The following is an 18,709-nucleotide window of genomic DNA, read 5'->3' on the forward strand; positions in this document are numbered from 1 at the left end:
CCTTTGACTTCCTTTTGTTGTCTAATTGCTCTAGCTAGGACTTCCAGTACTATATTGAATAGGTAGGGTGAGAGTGGGCAGCCTTGTCTGGTCCCTGATCTTAGTGGGATTGCTTCAAGTTTCTCTCCATTTAGTTTGATGTTGGCTACTGGCTTGCTGTATATTGCTTTTACTATGTTTAGGTATGGACCTTGAATTCCTAATCTTTCTAAGACTTTTAACATGAAGGGATGTTGTATTTTGTCAAATGCTTTCTCAGCATCTAGTGAGATGATCATGTGGTTTTTTTTCTTTGAGTTTATTTATGTAGTGGATTACATTGATGGATTTCCTAACATTGAACCATCCCTGCATTCCTGGGATAAAGCCTACTTGATTATGATGGATGATTGCTTTGATGTGTTGTTGGATTCGGTTTGTGAGAATTTTATTGAGTATTTTTGCATCGATATTCATAAGAGAGATTGGTCTGTAGTTCTCTTTCTTTGTTGGGTCTTTGTGAGGCTTAGATATGAGCTTAATTGTAGCTTCATAAAACGAATTGGGTATTTTTCCTTCTGTTTCTATTCTGTGGAATAGTTTGAAGAGAATTGGTATTAGGTCTTCCTGGAAGGTCTGATAGAATTCTGCACTAAAACCATCTGGTCCCGGACTTTTTTTTTTTGGTGTGGAGGTTTTTAATGACTGCTTCTATTTCTTTAGGGGTTATGTGACTGTTTAGATCATTTATCTGCTCCTCGTTTAACTTTGGTACCTGGTATCTATCTAGAAAAATGTCCATTTCATCCAAATTTTCCAATTTTGTTGAGTATAGGCCTTTGTAGTAGGATCTGATGATATTTTTAATTTCCTCTGTTTCTGTTGTTATGTCTCCCTTTTCAGTCCTGATTTTATTAATTTGAATACTGTCTCTGCGCCCTTTGGTTAGTCTGGCTAAGGGTTTTTCTATCTTGTTGATTTTCTCAAAGAACCATCTCCTGGTTTTGTTGATATTTTTTATAGTTCTTTTTGTTTCAGCTTGGTTGATTTCAGCCATGAGTTTGACTATTTCCTACCGTCTACTCCTCTTGGGTATATTACCTTCTTTTTGTTCTAAGCCTTTCAGGTTTGCTGTCAAGTTGTTAATGTATGCTTTTTCCAATTTCTTTTTGTGAGCACTTAGAGCTATGATTTTTCCTCTTAGTACTGCTTTCAGTGAGTCCCACAAGTTTTGATATGATGTGTCCTCATTTTCATTTAAATCTAAGAAGTCTTTTATTTCTTTATTTCTTCCTTGACCAAGTTATCATTGAGTAGAGCATTGTTCAGTTTCCAAGTGTACATGGGCTTTCTGTTGTTTTTGTCCATGTCAAAGACGAGTCTTAGTCCATGGTGGTCTGATAAGGTACTAGGGATTATTTCAATCTTTTTGTATCTGTTGAGGCCTGTTTTGTGACCAATTATATGGTCTATTTTCGAGAAGGTACCATGAGGTGCTGAGAAGGTATATTCTTTTGTTTTAGGATGAAATGTTCTATAGATGTCAGTTAAGTCCAATTGGTTCATAACTTCTGTTAGTTTCATTGTGTCTCGGTTTAGTTTCTTTTTCCATGATCTGTCCATAGCTGAGAGTGGGGTGTTGAAATCTCCCAATATTATTGTGTAGGGTGCAATGTATGCTTTAAGCTTCAGTAAAGTTTCTTTTATGTATGTGGGTGCCCTTGCATTTGGGGCATAGATGTTCAGAATTGCAAGTTCCTCTTGGTACATTTTTCCTTTCATGAATATGAAGTGTCCTTCTTTATCTTTTTTGATTACTTCTGGTTGAAAAATGATTTTATTTGATATTAGAATTGCTACTCCAGCTTGTTTCTTGGGACCATTTACTTGGAAGATTGTTTTCTAACCTTTTACTCTGAGGTAGTGCCTGTCTTTTTCACAAAGGTGTGTTTCCTGAATGCAGCAAAATGTTGGGTCCTGTTTATGTATCCAGTCTGATAGTCTATGTCTTTTTATTGGAGAATTGAGTCCATTGATATTAAGAGATATTAAGGAGAAATGAATGTTGTTTCCTGTTATTTTTGTTATTGGCAGTGGAGATATGTTTGTGTAGCTACCTTCTTTTAAGACTTTTGGAAGATTACTTTCTTGTTTTTTCTAGGTTGTAGTTTCCCTCCTTGTGTTGGATTTTTCAACCAATTATTCTTTGAAGTGCTGGATTTGTGTTGAGATGCTGTGTGAATTTGGATTTGTCATGGAATATTTTGGTTTCTCCATCAATAATGATTGAGAGTTTTGCTGGGTATAGTAGTCTGGGCTGACATTTATGTTCTTTTAGGGTCTGTATGATATCTGTCCAGGATCTTCTGGCTTTTATGGTCTCTGGTGAGAAGTCTGGTGTAATTCTTATAGGTCTGCCTTTATATGTTACTTTGCCTTTTTCCCTTACTGCTTTTAGTATTTTTTATTTGTTTTGTACATTTGATGTTTTGACTATTATATGGAGGGAAGTATTTCATTTCTGGTCTAAACTATTTGGAGTTCTGTAGGCTTCTTGTATATTTATGGACATCTCTTTCTTTAGGTTAGGGAAGTTTTCCTCTATAATTTTGTTGAGGATATTTACTGGTCCTTTAAGTTGGGAGTCTTCCCCCTCATCTATACCTATTATCCTTAGGTTTGGTCTTCTCATTGTGTCTTGGATTTCTTTTATACTTTGGGTTAGTAGCTTTTTGTATTTTGTATTTTCTTGACAGTTGTGTCAATGTTTTCCATGGTATCTTCTGCGCATGAGATTCTCTCTTCCATCTCTTGTATTCTGTTGGTGACACTTGTGTCTATGACTCCTGATTTTTTTTAGGTTTTCTATCTCCAGGGTATTGTCCCTTTGAGATTTCTTTATTGTTTCTACTTCCATTTTTAGATCCTGCATGGTTTTGTTTAATTCCTTCTCCTGTTTGGTTGCATTTTCTTGCAATTCCTTAAGGGATTTTTGTGTTTCCTCTTTAAGGGTTTCTATCTGTCTACCAGTGCTCTTCTTAATTTCTTTGAGAGTGTTATTTATGTCTTTCTTAAAGCCCTCTATCATCATCATGAGAAGTGATTTTAATTCTGAATCCTGCTTTTCTCGTGTGATGGGGTGTTCAGGGCTTGCTCTGATGGGGGAGCTGGGTTCTGATGATGCCATGTAACTTTGGTTTCTGTTGCTTATGTTCTTGCTCTTGCCTTTTGCCATCTGGTGAACTCTAGTGATACCTGTACTTGCTGTCTCTGACTGAAGCCTGCCTTTCCAGTTATCTAGCTTGTGTCTGATCTTCTAGGGGTCCAGATGTCTCTGTGATCTTTTCCAGCTGCACTGATTACAGTGGTACCTCTAGGATGCCTCAGGATATGGTGCCTCCAAGGTAGCAGTCCAGCTAGGTGTCTGCTGTTCTGGGTGCAGTGTCTCCTCCAGAATATCTCAGGATATGTTGTCTGACGCTCTGAGTTCAATTGTTCCTCTGTGGCTCTGGGTTGAGTGGACCTTCCAGTAAGTCTCAGGTGGAATCCAGGGTCCACACAACAGCAGACCTGGCAGAGGTCTGATCCAGGCCTCAGATCTGAGAACTAGTTTCTAAGACACTGTCCAAGTTAGAGCGCCTGGGATCCCTGCTTCCTCTGGGTTCTTGGAGGTTGGGGACAGAGCTGCCACCCAAGATCTGCTCAGTGCTCTGGCCCAGACCGGAAGGAACCACGACTTAAAACTTTCAATTTCTTTTCCTATTTAAATCTCTACAGGGCCAAATCACCAGTTTTATTTTTTACCTTTCAAAAGTGTTTCCATTATTTCTTTTGTAACTTTACGTAAACTCCTGTCTTAGTATAGCAATGAGTTGAAGGCAAATACTTCCTATATGCTTTTGCAATCTCAGTTTTTGGACCCAATTTGTCCATTGTGATATACAACCATCTATCATTTACTCAAACCTTATAAACATTTTCATATTTTGAGATTTTCAAACATTTCATTCTTCTCTTTAAAATATCTTCTCATAGAGAACATTGCAGAAGAGGTGACAGAAAGATTTAAGAGTCAGAAAACCAGGGTGTATGCTCTAAGATCATGTCTCCTAGTAATTTCAGTACATATACTCATGAAATTTCATTACCAGGACTGTGTAAACATGACCTGAACATGTACAATGGAAACAGACATGTCAAAGTGTATAGGAAAGCCAGCAAAATTTCAACCTTACAGAAATAACTACAGGCAACCAAGGAAGGAGCGTAGAAAAATAATCTTCTATAGGGAAGAATACACTGACAGGTTATCCAATATCAACTGACCATCAATCTAGGCTAGGTTCAGGTTCCTGAAAGAGGGGTGTTTGGGAGTGGGAAAACAAACAACTTGAAGTCAAATCTTAGGTTGAAGCTGGTGGCCTAGGTTCTACTCAGCTGGCTTTCCAGATTACTCAGTCTCTCTCTCTCTCTCTCTCTCTCTCTCTTCTCTCTCTCTCTCTCTCTCTCTCTGTTCTGCTTTAGACAGCTTTTAGTTGCTATTGTAAAAACCCTCTCTTTACCTCATCTCCTGCAGATTGTAAACCCAGTCTTTTATTTTACTTATCAAACCAGTCATTTTCTCTAGGTTTCTTCTTGATCATCCTAAGAATTAGCATCTAGAGAACCCAGACCCTTCATTCTTAGGAGACAGCAAGCACACATTTTCTTTTCTGTTTTTAAAGATTTATTTATTTTATTTATATGAGTATATTGTAGCTGTCTTCAGACAGATTCAGAATTCAGATGCCTTCAGAAGAGGGCATCAGATTCTATTATAGATGGTTGTGAGCCACCATGTGGTTGCTGGGAATTGAACTCAGGACCTTTGGAAGAGCCTTCAGTGCTCTTACCACTGAACCATCTCTCCAGCCCACAGTTTCTTTTAACATTTTAAAAGAATTTAGAGATCCGCCTACCTTTGTTAAGTACAGATGCTAAGCTAGCTGGGTGAGACCCTGTCTGGAAATTACCATTTCTACCACACCTGGGCCTAAACTTGCTCTGTCACAGGCTTATCCTGAACTCAGAAATCTGTCTGTCTTTGTAAGCATAAACAAAAAAATCTTAGCTGGGTGGGATATTCTGCAATAACCACTTACAAAATCTCTCTCTCTCTCTCTCTCTCTCTCTCTCTCTCTCTCTCTCTCTCTCTCTGTTTATGGATATTTTATTTACATTTCTGATGTTATTGCCTTTTCCCATTTCCTCCCCCAACTCAAAAACCCCCATCCCATCCCCATTCCTCCTGCTTCTATGAGGGTGTGTCCCCATTCATCCACCCACTCCTACCTCCCTGCTGTAGAATTCCCTTATACTGAGGCATCCAGCCTTCACCAAGGACCTCCTCTCCCACCTAGGCTTGACAGGGTCATCCTCCCCTACATATGCAGCTGGAGCATATGGGTCCCTCCCTATGTGCTCCCAGGCTGGTGGTTTAGACCCTGGGAGCTCTGGTTGGTTGGTATTGTTGCTCTCCCCATGGGGCCACTTATCTCCTTCCTTAGTATTTTTCTTAAAAGGTGGACCATAGTGTAGCTGCTTGTTACTTTAGATTTATGAAGTACATCATGTAATTCATATTGAATCCTCAATTTTTGTATAGTTGAGAAATTACATATTTTCTAACTCAAGTTTTTAGAGTTATTTTCCACCACCTTAAGGCCTGTCCTGAACATCTCAGTGTTTACCATTTTGCTAAGACATTACCCACATCTTGCCACCCGGACTTGTGCTGTCTGATTACCATAGAGTCATTAATGTTAACATAAGGACATTCCTCTGTTCATGTGTCTCTACCAGTCAAAGACGGTTTATATATCTGAGTTGGGTATTGGTTACACTTCTGATTGGGCAATACCAAACTTATAAAGCCTTTGATTAACAGTTAAAAGAAATGTATGAGAGCAAAGGAGAGGATGGAGGGTGGGGTGGTACTGGGGTTTTCTAGGGAGGGGAAATGGGGAAGGGGGATGGCATCTGAAATATAAACAAAATAAAATAAAGGACATTCCTCAGAGGAATGTGAAAATACATACATTATTACACAAACAAGCCTTATGTCCATGACAGCAATTGATGCTTGTGAAAGCCTATGTCTGTTGACCCTGTCCTAGGGGCAGGAACCCTGTTCTTATTTCCTCACCAAGGCCACATGTGGGACCCAGCAGTCAGTCCTGAAAACATACATATAAGTAACATTATTCAGACAGAGCAGGTTATTTATAGAAATTTACATACATATATGCATTTACAACAATTTTTAAAAGGTCATGAATTTGACAGAGAAAAAACAAATATATAGGACCATTAGGAGGAAGGAAAGTAAAGGGAAATGATATATTAATCTCAAAAATAAAAGAAAATATTTCATAAAACTTATATTATCTTTCTTATGTGGTTTCCTATGATCCTTCAATACTCTAATAAGTTAAAACCCTCTTATTCTTTAATTGAAAGCTAATAATCTCTACAGAGAAGCTTTTCTGATCATTTTATTTACATGGAGCTCTACTTCCTTGTGTTTCTCTATTACTTTACCTTAGGTTGATTTTTCTTTTTAGAATATGTATCACTTTTTCTAATATCTATCTATCTATCTATCTATCATCTATCTATTAATAATCTATTTCTTATTTTGTTTTTCTTATATGTAATGCCTGTTTCTTGTAGTAGACAGCATATTCCTTCAATGCACAGATCAAATGAAATATGCAATAATGATCTGAGAAATAAGTCAGTATATATATAAATATATATACATATATAATATATATACATACATATATATTGGATAGAGAGATACTCTATAATATGTAGAGTCTATTAATACATTTCATATGGGAATTATGAAAAATTTACATATATAATGGTTTTGATCTCATAAATACTCTTTTTAATATATACATATTTTTTTACACATATCAACCATAGGGAAATTTTTTGATTGTTTCATGAATGCTTCTTACATCTTCAAGTAGAAAGGCTAATATTAATAAATAAATACTGTTAATTATGTGTGGAAGTGTCGCTGAAACTTGTTGGTTTGTCATCTTTATGTTTAGACGGCATTCATTATGCTCTCTTCCAGGAAGAACAAGCAGAATAAATTAAGGCAAGATGGTGTATAGAGTGGCTAGGTTTAAAAACACAAATAAGAAGCCGGCCTTTAAAAAGACAAGGTCATTATGCAGATGTCCTTAAACTGTGAAGCTTTTTCCTGTGATGAGTATGATTAAAATAATGCATCCTGCATGAAAACATTGGATGATAATTTTTTCAAATGTCAGAATCCATTTAGTGGAACCTTGTGACTTAAATGTCACTGAAAATGCAAGAATAGCACAAATAGCTTCAAGAAACAATGTGAATAGAATAATCCCTTGACTTTGAGCAATTTAAATGCATTAAAAATTACATAATTCTAAACTAGCAAGGATGCTTTGGGGGTTACTTGTACTTTTTGTATGTTAAAGAAACTTGAACAAGAAGTTGCTTGTTTCATTTTAAAGGAATTTAAAAGCTGATAAAAGCCCAAGACACCATTTTCTTTAAGTTTTAATCTCAATATTAATAAAAATTATCATTTGTTTCTTTCTATATTTCTAAAATAAGATTAAAAACAGCACCATTTGCAGTAGTGGCAGCTCTGGAGGCCCTGCACTTCAACCTTGCTTCATCATAGCAATGCTGGTGTTGCTGGCCTAGTTCCTGAACATTGCCTTGCAATTCTTTGTCAGTATCAATTGATGTATATGTCAAGGAGTGCTTGTTCAAGCTGGTCACCTCAGGTACCAAGATGGACTTCATGATCAAGGTTCTTGAAGATGCCTTCCTAGACAACTAGGAAGGTCTAGGACATTTGTGGAGATCACAGGACCAGAAAATAAAGGACCCTATGAATGAGACAGAGAGGCCAGCTAGAAGTACACATATAATCTGGGACATACAAGTTCTGCTCTAGTAATAGGATGTCTACCATGACTCCAAAGATAGTAATGTTCACTATTGACATTGGGAATGCTCCCAAAGGGTGAGACAGAGGCTCATCAGAACAAGCTAGAAGAAATGAATGAGCCACCAATGACAATACAAACAGCAGAGTAGTTCTTTTGTCCTTCAATGCTCCTGTTCTAGTTTTCATGACATTAGAATAGATATACTACTGAAAGAGACTTTTTGAAGTCCACAGGGCTGTTGAAAAGTTATTTTCCTATCAATACCAATTCATGATTCATTTGTTTACCAAACACCTTGGTCATAAAAATGTCATTAGTTTATACATTTTTATTTTGAGAACATTCATGACTTATGTTTTTTTTTTTTTTTTTTTTTTTGTGATTGATAGGCATAGGGAAAAGCCTGGTTAGGAAAGTTAGAGTGAAAAATTGACATATGTTTGTCCTATAATTCTTACTTAAATGTTACATAATTACACAGGTCCTTTGAAGAGTTCAGAGGGTGAACAAGCCACAGCAGACAGAAGACCAGAGCCAAGCTATCCTGCCACAGCAGACCTTATAGAGTCAGTCTATCATAGCTGAAGCACAATAAAAGGACTTTAAAACCAGGTATGTGAAGGTGATAAAGGTCCTTAAAAAGGAAATTAATAAATTCTTTAAACAAATACAGAAACCACAAGAAACAATTGAAGGAAATGGATAATCCTTCAGTGAAAGCCAGGAATACACAAACAATTTGAGGAAGTGAATAAATCCCTCAAAGAAAGCAAGGAAAACATGAACAAACAGTTGGAGGAAATGAATAAAATATCTTCAAGAAAGCCAAGAAAAAAAAACCCCAAACAGTTGAAGGAAACAAAAGTGTTCAAGATCTGCAAATGTAATGAAGTAATGAAGAAAACACAAACTGAAGCAAGCTTCAGTAACAGAATAAAAGAGATGGAGAAAGAATCTCAGACATTAAACATACAATAGAAGAAATAGATATATGTGTCAAAGAAAATCTTAAATTTAAAAAATTCCTGTCATAAAACATCTAGGAAATTTGGGACATTTTGAGAAGATGTGACCTATGAATAATAGAAATAGAAGAAGGAGAAGAAAACATGCTCAACAGCCCAGAAAATATTTTCAAAAAAATCATAGAAGAAATTTTTTCTAACCTAAAAGAATGGAGACGACTATAAATGTAGAAGAAGCATACAGAACACCAGATTGGACCAGAAAAGAAAATCCCTTTGCCACATAAAATTAAAACCCTACACATACAGAATAAAGAAAGAATATTAAAAGCTGTAAAGGAAAAAGATCAAGTAACATATAAAGGCAGACCTATTAGAATTATTCCTGACTTTCCAATGGAGATCAACAATTCAAATAGACCTATAGAATTCACTCTAGCGAAATAGAACCAGTCATTAAAAGTCTCCCAGCCAAAAGAAAGCCCAAGGCCAGATGGTTTCAATGTCAGACTTCAGTGTAGGTTTTAGTGTACCAGACTTTCAAAGAACAGTTAATGCCAATACTCCTCAAGTTATTCTACAGAATAGGAACAGAAGGAGCACTGCCAAATTCATTTTATGAGGTCATAGTTATTCTGATATCCAAACCACATAAAACTCAACAAAGAGAGAATTTCAGACTAGTTTCCCTTATGAACATAGATGTAAAAATACTCAAAGTACTTGCAGACCAAATCCAAGAACACATGAAAAAGATCATCCACCCTGATCGAGTAGGCTTCATACCAGGGATGCTGGAATGATTTAACATATGAAAATCAGTGAATCTAATCACTATGTACATATAATGAAAGAAAACATCACACAATAATCTCATTAGATGTTGAATTTGAGAGGGGTTGATTATGGGAATGTGAAGAGTTGGAATAATAAGAGGAAAGGGAGGAGAAAATAATATAATTATATATTAATTTAAAACAATAACAAAACTAATAAATTTTTACAGCTTTTCTGCCTAGTGTTATGACCAAATCATTCCTATCATATATATGAATGATTTTTGTATATAAATATATATACAAATATATATTTATATATATTTATATATATTTATATATATAAATATGTATATATAAATATATATGTATTATATATGTATATATATAAATATATATATATGTATTTATATCAAATATATATATATTTAATAGGAATGATTTGGTCCTATCTATCTATCTATCTATCTGTCTATCTATCTATCTATCTATCTATCTATTCTACCAGATATAAACACAAATAGACTCATGCCTCTCTGCCCCATTTCCCTGCCAGACAAACATAAAGATTCACCATGGATATCTCCAAGCACTAATTTAGTATGAAAATAATATGGTTTTTTACTTTGTCATTTTGTAGGGGGTGGGGGAATCATGTCTTTTTGTTGATCTCAGTAGATTCAACAATAAGAAGAAAGACCTCTCCAACTCCAAGTGAAAAATAATTTTTTTCACATGAATTTCAAAGTGTATTGAGATTGAATAAACATAATGATGATTTTTGCACATACTTATTGTGTGAGTTCTAATTCTTTTTCATAATAAGTTGTAATATTAGACTTCAAATAATTTTTATAACTTGTGATTATTTTTCATTTGGCATTTTACAACTATTGTTTATATACCTAGAAAATCAATTTGGAGCAATTCATAATTTTCTGGGACACATTTTAGCATACAAAATGACTTTATACTTAGAAAACATTTTTATTGGTAGTCATGCATCTAAACATATATCTATATAAATATATATCTATATCTATCTATCTATATACATACATATATATATGACTAATTCAACTCTGAATTTTTTTCAGATTTACTATTTGATCAAGTTATAAACTGGAATTTAGATTATCTTTGTATTGTCATTTAATGTTGCTTTTGGGACAATTTGAAGAAAATTTATATCATTGCATTCTAATTATGGTATATGAAGGGATGCTTATTTTTTCTTTTTTTCTTTTTATTTATTACTTTTTAAAAAAAATCAAATTGTAATTTTTACTTATTCACACAGGGGTTATAAACACAAAAAGGCAGGATGTGGGGAGGGGGATGACAGAGGAGCATAGGTGTTCAGGGGGAATACAGATATCTTTTAGAACAGGGTATCAGGGAACAGGTCACTATGACTCTAAGATACATTGTCCGTATCTAAGTTGCTACTATTTGCCAAGGTTGCCTATTTACACAGTCTATGACTACTCAGGCTGGTAAATTTCCACAGAAGCTGCCTGTTTACAATCGTTTATAGCCATATGTTTCAGTATTTTTCCACAGAGACCCAAGACTTTGTGTTAGCATGCATGTATGTCAGGCCTACTGCTGATTTTAGGCCTTCAATGTATAAGCAGGGCTGCACCTGACATCTCCTCCCTTCTCCAAGTATAGAAGGGCCATGGCGATTCTAATCTTGTAAAGGTGGGGATAGAGGCCTGACCTCCAGTAATTAAAGGGGACCTTGTAATGGTTCCAGTCCTCCTGTCATTGTCCAGTGAGGCATGAGGGCCATACCCATCCTGATGTCCTTTTCCTGGAGAGGGGATACTTTTGACATCAACTCCTATGCAGTCAGGCTTCTCCCTCAGGGAACCCAGAAACATATTTTTAACTTTTATTTATATTCTCTTGCAGTGCTTAGCCTTGCAGCCTAAGCAAGAATTCAGATCGCCAGACAGAGGGGGTTCTGGGTGGCCCCTCTCTGCTTGGTCTAGGGGCAGAAGTCCCCTCTTTTAGGTTGGGTGGAGATGGGATTTGGGAACACCCTGGATAGAGTAACAACCTCATCTAGAGTCTTGTGGTCCTCCATAGCTAACTTATGATAATGTATCTGAATAGGTTTTGCTATCAGGTTATCTATCTGTTGTTTCACAAAGTTAGTCAGCCTATTTAAGGCCCAGGGTCCAAAAGAAATAAGCAGAAACAACCCAATTAATGATCCCAAGAAGGAGGGAAGTAGGGTTGGCAACCATGGAGAGGTTGAAAATCAATTCTTGTACCAGCGCTCACTTTTCTCTTTCTTTCTCTGTCTTTTCTCAAAGCCTTCTCTGACTTTTTTCATGCTCTCTTTAACCATCCCTGTTTTGTCTATATAGAGGCAACATTCTTCTTTAAGGGCTGTGCACAGTCTAAAGCTGTACACAGTCTTTTATATTGTAAAAGAGTAAATCAAGTCCAATAAAGTCCTTTGCAATTTTTGGAGATCACTTCAGACAGCAAAACAAGGGATTTCTTCTGATTAGTGATGTCAAGCTCTAGCTCTTTGATGTCCTTGTCAAAGGCCCATCGAAGGTCTGAGTAGTATAAGTCTGGAGGCCAGCTTCAGGATTAGAACTCCTAACAGCAGCCATCACAGGTGATTCATTTTTACCTGAGATACTGCCTGGGTTAGGGCTCCTGGGAGCTCTGCTTTCTCTGGGTTTTGTGATGCAGAGCTGCATCCCGGGATCTGCCTGAAGGGATTGTTTTAATGATTGTATATTATATTGTATGCAGATAAGATAAAATTGTTTTACTTTGACTCTTTTGCTTTGCACGTCTTATTTATACATGCGAGTGTTATCATTGTCATGTGCTTAATCACTCTTAAGTTGTAGATTTCTTGACAGTGCATTCTGTACACATCAACAATATTTTCAGGACAGTACACTCTAGTGTATTATCAAAATTTATTTAACAAGATAGATCAAAATAAGTACAATGATGTCATGTAATTACTTATTAAAATGTGTCAAATATTTCAAACTACATTTTACATTGATCTTATATTGATTTAGGATTATGCATTGTATCTGGTCAACATACTTTAGCCCCCTTTACTGTGAGATTATATTCCAGATTTTTATTCTATTACAACATTGGCATTTTAAAATAAATACTTACAGATCATCATTCAAGTCTGGTTTACTTGTTTGTTTCCTCATATACAAATTTAGGTTATATAATTTTATAATTTCATGTAAAGTTAAATGTTTGATTTTAGTATTCAAACCCGTTGTTAATTATTCTCTTTTCTCCACCTTTGTCTCATTTCTCTCCAGTATCTCTTTTTCATAATTTGCTTACAAGGTTCTTTTTTTTCTTTCATACATTGCACTCATGATGTCCACATTATACCCTGTGACTTCATTTTTCTATGCTTATCTACACTTTATCATAGCCTGTATGACAGTGCACATTTTCACATAGGCTTTCTCTTACTCCTTGCATTTACTGTTTTCCAAATTTGTTTTTCTTGTAGCATTTATGAACATAGTCATGCAACATTTGAAATTTATCTCTATCTACTTCTTTCTGTCATTTTTCTCAGTTCTCCGAAAGTTTGAGACATGTCTCTTTTATTTCATCTGTAGTGTCCAGATATTGGTAGATGACTGAATGCTTCATATGACAGCAAATAGATATGAACTTTTTGTATAAGTTGACCCTTTCAAATGCTTTCATTAAATATAAGCCTTCTAGATGAAATCAGTAATTTCCATGATATCTTTGATGTATTCTGTTAAAATTAATTTTTAAAATTTGGTGCATGAAGGATAAGTATTCATTGTGAGCCTATTGTTCTGTGTCATTATATTTTATGTTCTAATTTATCTTCTCTCTCCCATGATCTTTTTGTTTGCCAGTAATTGACAAAGTTCTTCATATATGGTATATAGTTAGATACATATCTTGGTCCATTTTATTTATGTTTTTCTTGGGCATAGTTCATTTATTATTCATCCATGTGCAATAAAAAGATGGCTTGTAAAAAAGGCAGGCATCTAACCTTTTGCTTTTACATGCTATGCAAAATATGACTGATACCAAATTCAAATTTTTACACTAAACAATGTTTTTTAAGATTCTCAGGGCATCTATTTCTTTTGAGTATACTATTCACAGATTTAGAGAAAAAGATTTTACATCAGGTTATATTATTATCATAATTAAATAATTTAATACAAAACTCTGTATCACCAAGGAACTGCTAAAATATTATCAGTGCTCTCATAACATTTTTTGTCATTTCTTCTACTGCAGGGATATTATATTTCTGTTTATTTCTTCAACCCATCAAGTGCAGCATATTTTTACCTTAATGTCTGTTCATATTGTTCCCTCTACCAGATAATTGCATGCCTACTACTTTCTTGCCATTTATCTTAGCTTAAATGTCATGTCTTCAGAGATCTTTTCTATTTTTTAACATTTCTTTATTTTGTCAATTGACTATATATAACTCTCATAATTACATATAACTATTAGGTATTTTGTTGCTTATTGATTAATTGATTGATTGATTGCAACACCAGAGATTAAAATCATGGTTTCATGCAAGCTAGGCAAGCGATTTAGTAGTATAAACTAATTACATTACTATTTGAATATATTTTATGTGGTTTCGTGCAGTGAATTTTGTGAGGAACTGCAATACTCTTGCAAATTTCATGGATAAACAGATTTTTATTATCTCCTTTTCATTTTCTCTCTCGTGCTTTTATCTTTATATAATATAGTGACAACTTATAAAATTATATCTCTTTAAAGCCCCATAAATTTTGTGTTCATTTATATTTCTTTTAAATACAAATTGCTACTGCAACAATTTAGACCAATTTTGATTTTGAGCCTAATACTGCCACCTACTGTCTTTCCAAAATCATTTCAGGATGAGAACTTGAGTCTAGATGCAAGAAAATTCTAAGACCCTTGGGATATTCAATATGCTGTTTAACCTGCATAACATTTATAGAGGTAGACCTTGATAAAATCTTTCAGAATACATTAAATTTTTACAGTGTTTCTTAGGAACTACAAATATATACTCAAAAAACCTTTTCATCCAGGATTGTGAAGCTGAAAATTACCATGACTTCCTTTTATTTTTATGTTTATTTTGTAAGCTTAAATCCAGGTTTTTGAAGCAAAGTGTTCACAAAGGTGCCTCACCCAATTCTTTGCATATACATTGTATCCAGTACACTTTTGTTTCATGGGTTTCTCTGTAATGTAGATCCTATTTGACAAAAATTTTCTCTCTCTCTCTCTTTCCTTCATGATCTGATTTGCCTTCCCCTGTTTGACTTTGCTGAGTTGAACTTGTTTAGAATTTCTTCACTGACAAATACGTGATGTCGGTCTGGAACCTTAGACTGCATTGTAAAGCCCCCTGCCCCAATTAATTCTTAGGATTTCTGTCTTTTTGCTTCTTGCATAGATTGAAATATTTATTTAAAAAATCTTTGTTACCTGAAAGAGTAGTAGCACACACCTTTAATTCTTTAATATTATTTTATATGTATGGGTGTTTTGCCTGAATGTATGTTTGTTTACCATGTGCACAAAATAGTTTGATCTTTCCTGGCTGTACATTTATCAACACAAAAAGAGAAATCTAGAAAGAAGGTCATCTGAGTGTAGAAAGTAATGTGAAGACTAATATAAATATTCAATGTATACGGTATTTTTATAAGAATGTAATATTTATTTGAGTAAAGGAATGTATTATTTTTGGATTATGACATAATCTGGGAGGAACTATTTAGAAAAATTTATAGAATATTTAATACTCAGGTATAATTTATATTAAATGGTATGAATTCATTACAATTGCATATTTAGCTCAAGATAAAATGATTGTCTAATTTTGCATGCATTCATTTTTTGAAGTTGATCAATAATTGATTTGACCATCTCATGTCACTAATTTCAAAAATTAATGCCTAAAACTATAATATTTGTCCAGCAACAATTGTCTATAATATAACAACCCATAAAGTGCTGTACATATATGAAATAATATACATATGAAAATTTGTGTAGACTATATTGTTGAGTGAAATAAAAATTTTGGAAAACAAAAGGTATAGCATTATCATTTGGTGGAAATCAATTTTTTTCTTACCTAGGGACCCATAGAAAATAAGTTTCATAACTGTCTATATGTGTGTATAAAAACTTGTTTACACACACTGTAAAGTTTCAATAGATTTTTCCCATGGTGAAATAAATGATTGGGTATTGTTTAACATACATTGTTGGTAGTGTGGATATATAATTTTCTAACAAGAAACATAAAAGCATTTAGAAAGGAAATTCTAAGAATTAAAGAAAGTAGAATCCAACTTAAAAATGAGCAAATACATTCTAAATTCAAGATTGAGAATCTTTATGAATTTCTAAACAATTGTCTGAAATTAAGTGTGATCATTTTAAGAAAGAGCAAAGTTAATTGCTAGAACAAGATGGTAAAATACTGTTCATTAATATCAAACAAACTTTTTGTTGGGTTATTATTCACCCTTTAAATGTGGACTTCACCAGATGAATACTACAGACCGCTTCTGCTGCAAATTGTCTCAGTGGGATCTTTGAAGCAGGGAACTGCTAGCTGTATGAGAAGGAAAGATAAGTGGGTATTGATTGCACACTGTCTGCTGTAAATACCAGAGTAAATTAGGCTTTGGATGTATTTACGATTAGTAATTATCATTAATATTTTTATTTATCTTGCCAGGCCTATACAATTAAGGCATAATAGAAGGCTTAATATAACTTTGATGTATTTGAGCAAATTTACATTTAGGAGCCTAAATATAAATTTCATTATATCTACATTATACAGATTGTCTCTCATCATTGTCTCTAGTGACCATGAAATTTATTGTCTTTGCTTTAATAATTCAAACTTGGCATTAACAGTAGGAGAGGAAATAAGTTTTCTGATGACTAGTCTTGGTTGTCAACTTGACTATAGCTGGAATGGACTACAATCCAGAAATAGAGGGCTTGCTTGTGATTTTTTTTTTTCTTGGTTGAAGTGGTCTATTTGTCCTATCCTTGCTAGCAAGTCCATTCCTTTGCTGGCATTAGAGACTACTTCTTTGGGATTCAGGCATATACTGAAGACCATCTGAGACTTGTGGACCGAACAACTACTGGATTCTTGGACTTTCCATTCACAGCCAGCCATTACTTGATTAGCTGATCTGCAGCCTATAAGGCATTCCAGGAGATAGAGAAGAGAGGGGAGATGGGGAGGGGAAAGGGGAAAGGGGACTGGGGGAGGGCGGAGGGGAGATGGGAGGGGGAGAGGGGAGAGAGGGGAGGTGAGAGGGGAGAGAGGGGAGGTGAGAGGGGAGAGGGGGAGAGAGGGGAGAGGAGAGGGGAGAGGGGAGAGGGGGGAGGGCGGAGGGGAGATGGGAGGGGGAAGGGGAGATGGGGAGGGGAAAGGGGAGAGGGGAGAGGGGAGGGAGGGAGGGGGAAGGAGAGAGGAGAGAGGGGAGAGGGGAGAGAGGAAGGGGAGGGGGAGGGGGGAGAGAAGAGAGGGAAAAGAGAGAGAGAGAGAGAGAGAGAGAGAGAGAGAGAGAGAGAGAGAGAGATTCATTGTGTACGTTTTGTTGGTTAAGAAAACCCTGACTAATACACGTTTATTTTTAGAGTTTGATATCCTTTTACTGCCTTCAAGATTTAAAAGGAAAATAAAGTATTACATGATTGTCACAACAATGCTGTTATAAAGTAGTATAAAGAGTAAAAGTCAGTTCAATTATTATTGAGTAGTGACAGACTTAAAAATAAACCACAATTCCTTGAAATAGTAGGATACAGAAGCATAATGTTTGCTTGGTCTCAGGTGATCATATTTATCATAATTTTCATGCTTCTTGCTAAATGAGTAAGTGCTTTAAATGACATTTCAACAGGTGTTCCTTCTGCATCTGTTGTGAGTGACCATCCTATGAGCCAAGCAGCTGTCATCTTGGGGCATTCAGCTGTGCTCCTTGCACGTAGTTGTCCCAGCTTGGCTTGTTGACAGTTTACATCTCCTGAAAGTATCCACCTGCTCCCTACCAGCTGTTAACTCTGCACATGGCCTGGGGGAGGGACTAGATTATTTATCAGCCTTGGAGGGTGAGAGTAGAGGGCTCCTACTCTGTTATGGAGAAGCCCTCATTCCTGTTGGATAAGGCTTTCTAGGCACAGAATGTTGTAGGGAGGAGGATCCACACTCCTGTAAGGAAGTCCAATAAGCTGATGGATTGCACAGAGTGAACATTGGTGGAATCATGCCTTGATTTGTTGTTGGAATCTTAGGAGAAAGGGTAGACGTTGCCTGCATTCCCCCTCTCCACCCTCAAGAAGGAATTTTAGCAACATCTGCATTAAAATTGTTTTGTGCAATGTATTATTACTATTACTATTGTATATACAACTTTGATTTATATGGAATATGCAGTAGTTAAATTATAATTTTTAGCCTTCATAAAAGAACTGCTCATCTATTAGTATATATATATATATATATATATATATATATATATATATTTAAATATTCTTTCAGTATCTGAATTTATTTTTTAATGCTTTTTTAAATTTTGATTTTGACAAAGGATGTTTTTGGTAGTCCAGTATTTCCTTGAACTCAACTTTCCTGTCTGAGATTTCATGCATGCATCACCCTGCCTGAAAGTGAGGTTGCCCCAGCTCCTTGCCCACTTCGGGAATCACTAGAGGAGAGAACCCAGACACCACCAAATTCTCAACACGAAGGATTTTGTATTATTACTCTGGAGAGGCAAGTGTGTGTGTGTGTGTGTGTGTGTGTGTGTGTTTGTGTGTTGTGTAAAAGGTTGAGATGGGAAGCTTCAAAGGTAGCAACAACAGCAACACGAGCAAGCAGGAAAAGCAAGAAAGCAAGAGAAGTCAGAGAGGATAGAGGGTGTTT

At 35.4% G+C, this 18,709-nt stretch overlaps 1 pseudogene; it reads left to right on the plus strand.

The window, feature by feature from the left end:
* LOC143435592 (transmembrane emp24 domain-containing protein 2-like) overlaps window positions 1-13,377 on the plus strand; it is a 60,629-nt pseudogene extending 47,252 nt beyond the window's left edge.
* Window positions 13,378-18,709: the final 5,332 nt, after the last annotated feature.

This window comes from Arvicanthis niloticus, chromosome X (assembly GCF_011762505.2).
Source record: "Arvicanthis niloticus isolate mArvNil1 chromosome X, mArvNil1.pat.X, whole genome shotgun sequence".
In the NCBI taxonomy this organism is placed as follows: domain Eukaryota; kingdom Metazoa; phylum Chordata; class Mammalia; order Rodentia; family Muridae; genus Arvicanthis; species Arvicanthis niloticus.